Raw genomic sequence first — 13,764 nt, 5'->3', positions numbered from 1 at the left:
CACATAATACTCTTTAGTACTAAATGTTTTAGCTCTAATTTCCTTAACTACGTCTGCTCTCCTCTGGTTCCTGCAAAGCAGTGTTGGCTAAATACATTGTGTATGTGAACAGGATTTTGCAAGGTGTTTATGAATTCAAAGACTTTATTAAGGACTAAAAACCCCTGCCCAAGATACTTATTTCTAGGCCTCATAAATCAAAAGATAGAACATTTCATACATCTACCAAATGCAGCTATACATATTTTTAGTTGGCACAATAGCAAAAACAGGGAAAGGACTTTAAGATATTTACATCCAGGTTTTAAATGCCATCGCTAAATACATTTGGCACAAGTCTAGCATATATATATATTTTTTTTTCTTCAGCTTTGAGTTTATTGGTACATTTTAGGGATACAGTATAGTTACATTCATTGTTGGGATCTTGTACCTCTACATGACAGGTCGTGGTTCTCATTTTTTCCCCTTGGCCCCACCCTTCCTTCACCCCTCCTCCCCTCCCCATCTACAAACACTTTATTTCCATCTTTTCTTTATCTCACATTTTTTCCCTTATTACCCTTCTCCTACCCATACCACCTTCCCTACACCTTTAGCCCCTTCCTTCCCATTTCATCTTATTAGGATCTTATGTATCATTACAGTTTATTCACACCAGAGAAGCTATTTGGTATTTACACATGTGTAACTTATTTATTTCACTTGGGAGTATATCATCAATATGTATCCATTTTCCTATGAATGAGTCTATTTTCTCATTCTTTGTGGCTGAGTAATATTCCATTTTATAGAAAAACCACATCTTTTTTATCCAGTTTCCAACTGATGGGCAAATGGGCTATTTCCAAGTTTTAGCTATTACAAACTGTGCCGCTATAAACATGGATGCACATACATCACTGAGATATTCTTTTAGTTCTTTTGGAAAGATACCTAGCAGAGGGATGGCTGGGTCAAATGGAACCTCTAGTCCCAGCTCTTTGAGGTATCTCCATATTGATTTCCACAGTGGTTGCACCAGTCTGCACTCCCACCAACAATGGAGAAGGGTTCCTTTCTCCCCACAACCCCGCCAAGATTTGTTATTGTGTGATTTCTTGATAGCAGCCATTCTTTGTGGGGTGAGGTGGAATCTCACTGTTGTTTTCATCTGCATCTCTCAAATGACCAGTGATGTGGAGTATTTTTTTCATATATTTACTTGGTGCTTTTACTTCTTTGTCTAAGAAATATATTTAAAAATTAGAATTTTAGTGTGTTCCTTTCTTCTTTCTCACTTGCATAATGTAATCTGGAGTCTTGATTAATTTATGTAATATAAATTTGAAGCCAATATTTAAGTTAGATAATCAAGAACAAAACAGATGCACTGCAAGTCTTTTGCACATTTCAGGATTAAGTTAATAATTTTATTTTTCATCATCTTCTAGACCTGTTACTCTTTATGTACTTTTGTTTGTTTGATTGATTTTTTTGTACCAGGGATCAAACTTGGGTCCTTGCACTTGAGAGGCAGCCAGCAGAACCACTGAGCTAAATCCCTGGCCTAATATTTATGTATTTTGATGTGATGTTATTTAAGTGATTTTCAGTTACTTCGCTATTGAATATTTAATTTTTTAAAAGAATGCTGTTTTGAATACTTATTAAAAAGTTTTTTAGAGTATTAATTTATGCAAAGTACCACTGAAATTGTTTTCTTACTTAAAATTTGATGCTATAAAAAATGTCTATTTGTTGTATTGATTAGAGGTTGTAACTGAATTTCATAACTTTAGTACCCTCACCATTATTGAAAAACTACCTTCTATATACCAACTACCATGGCAATAATAATAATAATGATAATAATAATAATAAATATACTGTGGAGCTGCGGATTTAGCTCAGTGGCACTGCGCCTGCCTTGCAAGTGCAAGGTCCTGAGTTTGATCTCCAATTCCAAAATGTCACCTTTTTATTATTATCTCTTAAATGGCTTACTTCTGTTTTTGTCATTCACAATAATATTTTAAAACAGGTTTTATACCCAAAATTCACTTTATGCTTTGATGATATCATGTCCACACATTAATAAAAAAACTATTTCAATTTATAGATTAATCATAGTAATTAGAAACTTACATCTTCATGTAGAAAAGCAAACACAACTAATAATTTTTCACTCCTAATATTACCCACTGAGGTCATTTTTCATAGGATCATTTTAGTACATCTATTGGAAAAGAAGAATCACCTCACCCTTATTCTTTGGAAAACATTTCAAAATTTGGAGGAATTTCCAAACTGACAATTTTTTAAAAATTCGAAGGAGGAAGAATATTTCCAGTCTAACAAAGTCCTTGGAAAGAAACTGTCTTTTTACCTCAAGCTAAAGTAAAATATATCAAGAAATGGTTATTTTGATCAATGAATACACCCATAGCTATTTTTCACCTTCTGAAGAAGGAGTGACGGAGAGGCCCTAGGATTCCAGAAAGACATATTCTAAAAACCTGACAACCCACAAGACAAAAGTATCAGTTAAAAGCAGTGTTTTTCACAGTAAAATGTAAGATTTGCCAAAAATGTAATTTATTTGTAGTATACATTAGTTATATCAGTGCTAAGAATATTTCACAGCTAATCAATTAAGAAACTTTCATTGAAAGTCTTGCTTATAGTCATTTAAACTTGTAAAAGAGATAAAAAATTGATCCTATAATTCAACACTTCCAAAAAAGTTTTTTAAATTCTCAAAGCAATTTAGTATTATTTTTGTTATGGATTATTGATCCTTTTATGATTTTTGATGGTAATAATATTTAAAACAAAATTTTATATGAGTCAAAGAGTAGTTTTTGCCTGAAGGGCATTAGAATGATTTTCTAGCTGAAATGTCAGCTCAGCTGGGCTTCTGGGATGGTCAGGAGATGATCAGTTGGACAAAGTAGACTATTTCCCCCAAAAGGAACTGATGAACGTGAAATGAATCAGTTCTTAAATTCATGATGTCTTAATTTAGAAAATCTCCAGCAGCTGACAAATTCTATAAATATTGAGGCAAAGGGAGGTTCTGTTTAAAACACATCAAATGTGTGCTGCCCAGCAACAACCATTTGAAATAAAAGCGAGTACAACACAATCTTTTCTAAAGATTGAGAAGTGGTTAGTATTCCTCTTAATGTGAACACAGCAAATCCAACAAGGACCAGCATAGCCAAATCTAGTATTATTTCTGATAGCCATATGCTGAGTGGCTCGGGAGAGTTATCTGACACTTTGGGTCTCATCTGCACAGTGCAGATGAAAAGTTTTAAAGAACAAGTAAAGAAAACAGAATACAAAGGAAACACCTTTCAAAATGTGTTACATAACAGCAATATTATACGTGAATATATACTACCCATGTATTGTATTGAAAAGCAATGCTTTCATTCCTCACTTCATCTTTATTAGTACATGTTTGCAGTACATGATTATTATACTTCTCATGGAGACTTGGTACGTGTACATAACACATCTTAATTCTTGCTTCACTTCCCTCCCTTCCCCTTCCTCCTCCCTCCCTTTATCTCTTGGTCCCTTTCCCTTTAAAAAAAAAAAAACTTGCTCCCTACTTCCTATCATATATCTTTTATTTTGCTCTTTGTTTATATTTTGGCTTTCTCACGTAAGAGAAAACATGCAGTTTGTGTGTCTGATTCATTTTACTTAACATTATGGTTCCCAGGTACATCCATTTTCCTACAAATGACTTAAGCTTATCCTTCTTTATGGCAGAATAGTACTCCTACAGAACACACATATGCCTGCTTCTTTCCTTTCCTTTTCTTTTTTCTTTTTTAACAGAGATGATGTATCTGGCCATGTTAAGGAAACTGTCTTTCCATGATAATAGCAAGGTAAGTTTCCTACAAATGAAAATGGGATATTTTCTCCCTTCCTTCAAACATCTAAAGGTGCAATCTTCCAAGGTTCCAGATAGGCCATTTTAATCAAAGTTTTGACGCCTTCCAGATAAAGTGACCAATTTTCTAGATCACACAATGAGACTTGACATCCAAATACAGTATGAAGAATTATGTGTGCTGCTTGCTTCTTATTTGCAGCCTTAAAAACAAAAAGGGTTTCATTTCAGCCTTTAATGAATTATGAATTAAAGTATGCTCTGGGACATGACAGGTACAAAAGGAACTCTTCATTACCATGTATCATATTTTTAAATTTACCTTGCAACATAATAGGCATAAAATTACTTTAACAGTGTAAAGTACTATCTGTATATGCATTGTTACCATTCTAGCTTGTACAGTTTTCTAACGAATAAGAGATCTTTATACAAAGAAAAAAGTATAAAAATATATCTTAGGCTCAATAAAAATAATCTGATAAATAAATGTGTGCACCATCATTATTCTTTGTTACACTAATGACACAATTTTTTCTTATTCAATGACTGCTTCATGTGTGATTAAAAGTATCACCAACGGGAATTTTATAAAAACAACTTTCTACTTTGCTTTATTTGTATCCACGCTTCAATTAATTTTTGAAAAGATAGATTCATATAATTTGGATCTTCGGACCTTAGATTCCGTGACTAGATCATGTGGTAACAGTGATGCTAATTTTCTTCTCCTAAACACCCACCTTCCCTAGCATCTCTCAATGACACGGTCCTAGGCAAGCTCTTCATCAACCGCACAGCTATGACACGAGACGATGTGCAGCATAACGGGCTCTGCCACATCTGCTCGGTCTCCCCCATGTTGAGCTAAGCTTTCATCTCTGGAATACAAAGATAATCATTTCCAGAAGCCACTGAAAGGAGCTACAGCCCTGGAAGACATGGGGTGCTAGAGATTTGTTTGACTTTCAGACAGTGAGAAAAAGTGAAAATATCCAAAAGAAGGATTTGTGAGGTTCTGCGGGAATTATGTATTTTACAGTTTCATTTTGGTCTTAGACCATGAGAAAACTACCATATGTCAGAAAACTTTTCAAGGACATGAGAAAGCGCGCTGTTCAGCAGTCATCCCAATAATGTGGAGAGTTCCAGAAGTGTGCCAAAAGGGAAGAAAAAACTTTTCCAAAACACCGAAATTCTCCGGTGATGACCAAATTCTATCTTGGGCAAAGCGTCGCACACAAACATCACATGAACAGCAACAAAAAAATGGATTGTAAAAAAAAATGAGCACTAGCTTAAATACTTTAACCAACAATGTTAAAATTTCATTGTCATTGTGCCAGGTTAAATATATCATGCAATTATTGTTTTATTAATTAAACACAAAATAATTTTTATTTGGCTGTCACTTTACTGCTATTTTTAATTTTGTGACTATCATGACATAACATTCAGATGGTTTTTTTTTTTCTTTTCCTTCATTCTAGATGAATTGGCTATGACAAGATAAAAAAGAAATCACTAATAGGCCTTTCATCCACTTTGGTAAATAATTATTTCTTCCTCAAATAAAACAAACAATTGATGAACAGCAAGAACATACATAGTTGCTATCTTGTTGAAAACACAAAATTTAGAGCTATTCATTTTAAAGTGACATTTAATATGTATCTCACTATTCGTTGGTAGCCATTAATCTGTTAAGATCACGAGAAGCAATAATCAATTTATTTAACACATACTACACAGCAAACACTGCTAATAACTTTGCTTTTGTTATTTTTATCTTTTTTTATTATGGAGAATTTCAAAAACCCATGAAAATGAAACAGTACAATGAACTCCTAGGTGCCTTGTCATTCCTTTACTGTTACTAATTCATGGCCAATCTGTTTGTGTGTGTGTGTGTGTGTGTGTGTGTGTGTGTGTGTGTGTGGTACCGGGGATCGAACTCGGGATGGCCAATCTGCTTATTACCATACCAGCACCAATTTCTCTCCTCTATACTATATTGAAATCCTAGCCTTTCAGAGTACACACACAACATGTTATCCACCAGGGCCTCCACTCCAGCTATATTTAAATCCCACCTGGAAGTTCTTAAGCCTTACTGTTATCATCTCATCTGTAATACTTTTATCCTCTAGAATTTTTGCAATTGTTTAATACCTTAATATTGATTGGTTTTACATGACCACAAACACTAAGGAAGGAAAAAAGTGTTTAATTATTTCTAGAATAATTTTTTTATTAATTAAGTTTATTGGTAAATTTAGGTATGCATAACGACCACATTCATCATATGGAATTTGTATCTGTTCATATGTCTTGATTCATATTTTTCCCATTACCCTCCTCTCTCATCTATCCCCTTTCCACTTCTTATTTACATAAGCTTTGATTCCATTTTATTTCTTTTCTTTTTTCCTTTTCCCCTACCTCCTTTCTCTCTCCCCCATCCCTTATGCCCCTTCCCATTTGAACATTTTCTTCCTATTCCACAATATCTACTATACTCTTTTGTCTTTATTTATACTCAGTTTCTCATACCATTGAAACAATACGATATTTACATGTGTGTACTATTTATTTTGCTTAATAGTGTGGTCTTTAGGTGCATCCAATTAGCTATAAATGTCTCAAGCTTATCCTTCTTATGGCTGAGCAGTATTGCATTGTATAAAAAAAAACCCATTTTCTTTATCCATTCATCTGTATATGGGCGTAAGAGTTATTTCCAAGATTTAGCTATTATAAACTGTGCTGCTATGAACATGGGTGTGCATATACCACTGTGGTGTGATGCTTTTAATTCTTTTGGGAAGATACCAAGAAGGGAAATAGCAGGGTCAAACGGAGCCTGTAGTCCTAGTTTTTCAGGAATCTCCACACCAGTTTCCACAGTGGTTGCTTCAGTCAACACTCTCACCTATAGCGGAGAGAGGTCCCTTCTCCCCCACAGCCTCACTAGCATGTGCTATTGGTTGATTTCTTGATAATAGGCATTCTTTCCGCAATGAGTTGAAATCTCAGGGTTATTTTAATTTGCATCTTTCACATGACCAGCAATGTTGAATATTTTTCCATGTGTTTATTTACTCTTTGCCATTCTTCATCTGAGAAGTGTATTCATCTCAGATGCCCATTTTTTGGAATGAGTCTTTAAATTTGAGGGGGGTGATTTTTTTTTTCAGTTCTTTATCTATTCTAGATACCCGTCTTCTGTCTGAGGAACAGCCGGCAAAATTTTTTTCCTCTCTGTTGGTTACCTCTTTACTCTGTTGGTGGTTTCTTTTGCTGTGCAAAATCTTCTTAATAAGATGAGATCCCTGTTGTTGATTCTTTGTAATATTTCCTGTGAGACTAGTGTTTTGTTCATAAAATCTTTGCCTACACCTATGTCTTCAAGAGTTCAATCTATTCTCTCTTCCAGAAGATTTAGTGTTTCTGTTTTGTTTGTTTGTTTGTTTTTGTTTTTCTGGTACCAGGGATTGAACTCGGGTCCTTGAACTTGCAAGGCAGGCGGCGGCTTCACTGAGCTAAATCCCTGGCCCTTAGTGTTTCTGTTTTAGTATTTAAATCTTTGGTCCTTTTTTATTTTTATTTAGTGCATGGTGAGAGGCACTGGTCTAGTTTTAGTCTTTGGCATGTGGAAAGCCAGTTTTTCCAGCACCACGTATTAAAGAGATTGTCATGTAAAGGTACAAGATCCCAATGATGAATGTAATGATACTGTATACCTAAAAATGTAGCAATAAATTCTATGAAGAAAAAAAAAAGTAGAAGCTCTGGTATCAGAGAGTATGAGTTTACATTGCAGTACTTATTAGATGTTGAACTTCTGAGACATCCTTAAACTCTGTTTCTGTGCTTTGTCTATAATATTTAAATAGTCACAGCATATGTTTGATTTGGTTGTTATATTTAATTCATAACATAAATGTACAGTACAGTGCATTACACAGAATAAGAACTGAATAAACACTGATTTTTCTCCCCCCAAAAAAGAGACTGTCTTCCAATGAAGGTGTTTGGCCCCCTTGTCACAGAGAAGGTGGCTGAGTGTGTTTGGAGTTGATTTTATTCTGTTCCACTGGTCCACAGATCTCTTGATCTCCTTCTTCCTTTCTTTCTTTTTCTTTCTTTCTTTCTTTCTTTCTTTCTTTCTTTCTTTCTTTCTTTCCTTCTTCTTTTTTTTTGTGTGTGTGCCAGTACCATGCTGTTTTTATCACAGTAGCTCTGCTCCACTACCACTTAAAACCTCTCCACACATTGCAGATGTGCTAGATTAGAGAAGGTGATAGATACGTGCTGCCAGCTGGTAGCAAATTTAATTGTTGTTTATTCTTAATGTTGACAGTCTACTCAGATTCATACTAAAATATAATATATCTTTGAAAATAGTCACTCATGACTAAGTATTTTTCTTTGAGGTGAGTCACTGTGTCACTGTACTCCTTGTAAAATTGAACTACTTTCATATTGAATAATATGAATGATGACAGCTATTACATGACATGTAATTTCTCAATTGAAGCAGACCTATATAATCACAACCATTTCCATGAAAATTATCTTAGACATCATTTCAGCCTAGAGAAACCTAGACAACTATAAATTGCCACATCACATAGAATAGTCAAGAGCTCAGCAAAAAAAGAGTGATTTCCTTGAATGTATGATAATAGAACTCTGAGGAAGCTGGGTGCAAGAGAATTGCAACACTTTTGCCTAGGATTGCTACAACAAACTTACATCTTTGTCTACATTAAATAAGAGTCTTTCCCTTTCAGCATCATTTGGATCTTTAGACAAACAAGTAAAACATACCTGGTAATTTCTCATTTTTCCTCTGATTCATTAGCCTATTTCTTTATCGGATGCACGCTCATAAATATTTATAATTACTGTGCAAGTATAGGTACACACTGACTGCAAAAATAGGTAAGTTACAGACATGCCCTTATAGCCTAGCACAGATGCACGTACTATTATATCTTTCTCTTATGAGATGAATGAAAATATAAATAAATTACTATTGAACTGGCAATGAGGATCACAGGAAGAAGTGATATTGTCTAATTGGGGTGGAATTTTAAAAATATGGTATCTGACATAACTCTTTAGCATATCATTTCTTTTGTATTTATTATTCCCATTATTGCTTTTCCAATCCTAGTGCAAAGGCAGTGCTCAAAGTTTTGTTAAATCAATAAATAACACTAAGATTTTAAAGGATTATATTTTACTATTTGGAAACACAGATGCACTAGCTGCAGAAGTAAAGTGGATGAGCTCCCCAAGGAATATGGCATAAGTGACAAAGAAAGGATGTGCAGGTGGACTATCTTCCTAGTGAACAGTGCTAGGAAGAACACACTTATTGAGATTACAATGTCCCTCTGTTTCTATCCTTTTGAATATCTGTAGTCCTGCTTGAATTTTTTTATTGGATTTTTATGATAACCATTACTGTATCTATTCTCTATATAAGTATATGGACTTATGCTAGTTTTTTACTTACCATATTTATTGTTACCCAACTCTCCATGTTACAATACAAGTCCATGAAGATCAAGTTCTTTGAATATTTTGTTCACAAATGTAGCTCAAGCACTTGGAACACAGTACTCAAAATTATTAGTTGAATTAATGAATAACTATTTAGTGTGTTTAATATGAACAAAAACCCCAAAAGAGTAGTTAAAAGATAGGAGGATAGAAACAAGATCACCCTTTATGGCAGAGCCAAAGGGAAAAACAAGAATTTCGGTGAGTAGTGCGTAGGTAATAATTGATAGATAGAACTGAACAATTTTAGAAGCAAGGATCTGAGAAGAAATTTCTGCATTTAGCAAATAAAAGATCATTGATAATTGCAGAATTTCTTTGGTGGTAGCAAGGAAACCAGATAGCAAATTGTAGAAAATTAAGCCAATGTTGAAAAAGGCAATGATGTACTAGCTTTCTCATTGTTAGTACCTGTTGACACCCACAAGTGAAAGGAGGAAATGGCTATTTTGGCTCACTATTTTAAATATTTTGATCCTTGATTGGCTGGCTCCAATGCAGAAACATCATGGTGGAAGAGTGTGGCAGAGCCAAAATGCTTAGTTCGTGGCAGCAAGACACACAGCAGGTGAACAGTGCTACAGAAAAAGGGGCCAGGGACCAGATGCAGTACCCAGGGTCCTGCCTCCACAACCCACCCAGACACACCTAGGACTCTGCTTTACTAATCCCCTAGGCAGCTCCCGAGCCAACCAAGTGGACACTGAGGCTAAGCCATTACGGATGACACATAGCATACCTTTTTGAGAAATTCAATAGTAAATATCACACATGGTGAAAAAGAAGCTTCAGGAACTTTCAGGGATTAGAAAAATTGTAGATGGTTTAAAATATGAGGCAAAAGGTTACGTGGTAGATTGCAAGAAAAAAACTAAAAATTATAGGACAGTAGATATAAAATAACATCAGGAAAAACTCTGAAAGGGCACGCACTGAGGATAACAAGAGTACAGGTAAGTCTGAATTTTTCAAGTAGTCAGCAAACTCCTTATCTCCATAGCAATAAAAGGCAAAGGCAAATGCTACACAGAGATTATCTAGGAGGAGAAAGCTCAAAGGAGCTAATGTTGTACGGTACAGATTTTTTTTTTGTGTGTGTGTGTGTGTGTGTGTGTGTGTGTGTGTTTGAGCACAAATAAAGCTGCATCAGCTCCTGTCCTTAAGTACCATTCTGTTCACACATTAATATTATCAACAACATATGTGCTGAGGCTGGATCATAATTCATTTGACTACTCAACATCAGCATGAATGCTGAAGATGCAGTATGGCAATTTGAGCTGTTCAAAAATATTTGTGAGTGGTCTAGTATGGACCCACCACTGTTCTGGGCACAGGAGCTGCAGCAGTGAACAAGGCAATGACTTGTAGGGGAGAGAAACAATAAAAACAGTAAGTCAGATGTGTAATGCATTACCAAAACATAAATAAAAAAGAAAGAAGGTAGGGACAGTAATGTCAAGAATTCTGAGGGTCTTAGAACTTACCCCATTTGCAAACTAACAAATTAACATGAAATATTTCATAGATTCTGACAGAAAGTCCATTCCTTTGGGACAGGTCAAAGGGCTTTATCACTCACAGAAAGCAGTAACCGAAGTACCAGATTACACTACTTTCCCAAGGCTAAATTCCCACAAGATGATGAGAAGAAAGGCGTGGAATGCACAGTATGTTCCATTGTAGAAAAAGAAATCTGAGCTCAGGGAACCGAAATTCTTTTTAATAAACAGTGAGCTCGCCTGACTTTTCTACCAGAGGGAGACATTATCTTTTCTATATTGGAAGTAATCATATATTTTGTTTGCTCTGCTGGGCAATACTATTTCTTCCTTCCAAGGATCTCAGCTATACAAACATCTCTATGAAAGTAGCCCAGAAAAAATAACTGTGTTTTGCTCACAAGGTGTACAGAAACATGAAAGACACATGGAGAATTGTCTATCAATAATACCAACCCTTCCTAGAAAAGGAGGTTTAATTTTTTTTCATGAATATGCCACTGAATTCACTGCTCTGATTACCCTGAGATGGAAGCTCAGACTGAACCTGTCCATTTTGTTTATTGCAGCAATTAATTAACAATCTGCTCTCCCAGGACCTTAGCCAATCCTGTGAGGAGAACTCCAACAATTAAACCAGCCCCTCACTAAAGGCATTAATGTCTCTTAATGACCTAATCGTCTTTTAAAGCCCAGTTCCCAACACCATCTTAGAGCAATCAAATTTCAACATGGGTATCAGAGGGGATACACCATAGTTAAATCCTAGTAACATTTATCTCAATGTGGAAATATATTTTATTTTAGTTTTGTGATTATTTCCTTCAGTAGAATGCAGATGAAATTTCTCAGATTTTTTTTTCTTTTTGCCTGAAAATATCTTAATTTCATCTTCATTTCTGAAGATATTTTTGTAATACATGTAATTTCTATTTAGGTAATTATTTTACTCCAAGACAGCATTATGGTTTTTGTTTTGTGTTATTGTTTGCTTCTGGTTTGAGTTTTTGTTTTATTTTATTGCTCATATTTTCCTCATGAGTAGTGGCAGTCTAAGTGAAAGTGATCTGTGCTTTTCTGTCTTTTGTTTGCACTTAAGATTTTCTCTTTGGATTGCTTTCCGCATGGCTTTTAACATCAATTTTACTATGGTGTGAGTAGATATTGATTTCTCTAATTTCTTCCATGGGTTCTTTAATATATGGTTTGTTTTAGTGAATTTGTTTGTGAATATACTGAGCCATTTTCTCTTTAACTATAACTGCTGTTCTATTTTCTCTTTTTTCTTTTTCTGAGTCTCCCATTTGTGTTGGGCTATTATGCTATATCATTTTATAATTCTTATTTTATATCCTGTATTTCTTGTCCTTTAATCTCTCCATGTTTTATTCTAAATATTTTCTTTATACTTATACTTCAGTTCACTAATTTTCTCTTCAGCCATTGTTAATTTACTATAGACCCCACCTATTGCGTTTTAATTTGGGTAATTGAATTTTTTGTTCAAGAGTTTTCAGAAAACTTTTCAGTTCTCCACAAAAATTTGAAAACTTCTCAGTTGTATCCTTAGACATAATAAGCATTAAATCCAGATTTGGACTCTCTGTGAATCTTTTTATATTGTTTATTTTTGCTATTTTTCAGTATTCTTTGTTTATTGAGTTTGTTTTTAAAGTTGTCGTGTAAACTTGAAAACTGTGTTTTCAAATTTTCTCTCAAAAATATTCTGGAAAAGAGGATAATGTTAAAATTTACAGAGGAGAATTATATTTTCTGGGAGTTCAGGCAAGATGGGGATCATCTTAATTTAATTTCAGATCATATTAAGCTGAAGTGTAATCCTATAGTGATGTTCTCAGCTACTTCACTCTTACCGTTTACCCTTATCATGTAATGGTTTGTTCCCTTTAGTTCCCCAAAGTAAGGGCTGTTCAACTGAGAACTTCTTTGGCAGTCCCTGGACTATAGCTCTTCTCTCAATTAAGAACACTACTCTCTCACTTACTTTTTTTGTTCTCCCAAATTAAGAACATCCCCCTATACACATACATACAGAGACAAATGCACACACACACGCACACACACAGATGCACACACACACACACACACACACACACACACCAGTGAAAATGGTCACAGAGCTAGGCTCACTTTTCTGGTTCCTTTATACTCCAATATCCTGAACCCATAACTTTTCATTAACACCTTTGCTCACCTATCCCTTTGATCAGATATATTATGTGCTTTCCTCTAGATTTTCTAGCACAAAGCAGAGAAGTTCTCTAGACTCTTTACCATTCTCCCTGTAATTCTTCCACATTACTCTTCCAACTTACATTATTTTTGCTCATTTTAGCAACTACCATCTCTTCTTGGCCTTTTGGCTGAGATCAAGTGTAGTATTTTAGCAACTAACTTACCTCATTACAGTAGCCATTTATATGCTTTTGGATGAAGCTGATCTAAAAAAAAGTAGAATTCCTGTCTACTAAATATTTTTGAATCATGATATTTTCACTCCTTTCCCTTCTTTTACATTCAAATTTAATTAAAATATACCTTAAGAGGTTTTCCCAATTATTTTACATTTTTTAGTTAAGTTATGATATACTCAAAAGTAGATCTGGTTTATGTTTAGGGATTGTGACAACTCAGTAAAATGTATGTCAAATATTAACTTGCACAGAAGCCCTAAAGATACTTTTGTCTAAATATTATTCAGTATGAGCAATTTTAACATAGCTTTTGAAAACAATAACTGACAAGTTCTTTTCTTCACATGTAGCATGTTTTAGT

At 34.6% G+C, this 13,764-nt stretch overlaps 1 pseudogene; it reads left to right on the top strand.

Annotated features, from left to right (window-relative positions):
* Positions 1-13,332: 13,332 nt before the first annotated feature.
* LOC117286803 lies at positions 13,333-13,466 on the top strand (annotated as a pseudogene).
* Positions 13,467-13,764: the final 298 nt, after the last annotated feature.

Source organism: Fukomys damarensis, unplaced genomic scaffold (assembly GCF_012274545.1).
Source record: "Fukomys damarensis isolate Sample0158 unplaced genomic scaffold, DMR_v1.0_HiC HiC_scaffold_18, whole genome shotgun sequence".
NCBI classification, from domain to species: Eukaryota; Metazoa; Chordata; class Mammalia; order Rodentia; family Bathyergidae; genus Fukomys; species Fukomys damarensis.
Note: the sequence above shows the minus strand (reverse complement) of the source record. Positions and strands in the feature narration are given on the sequence as shown.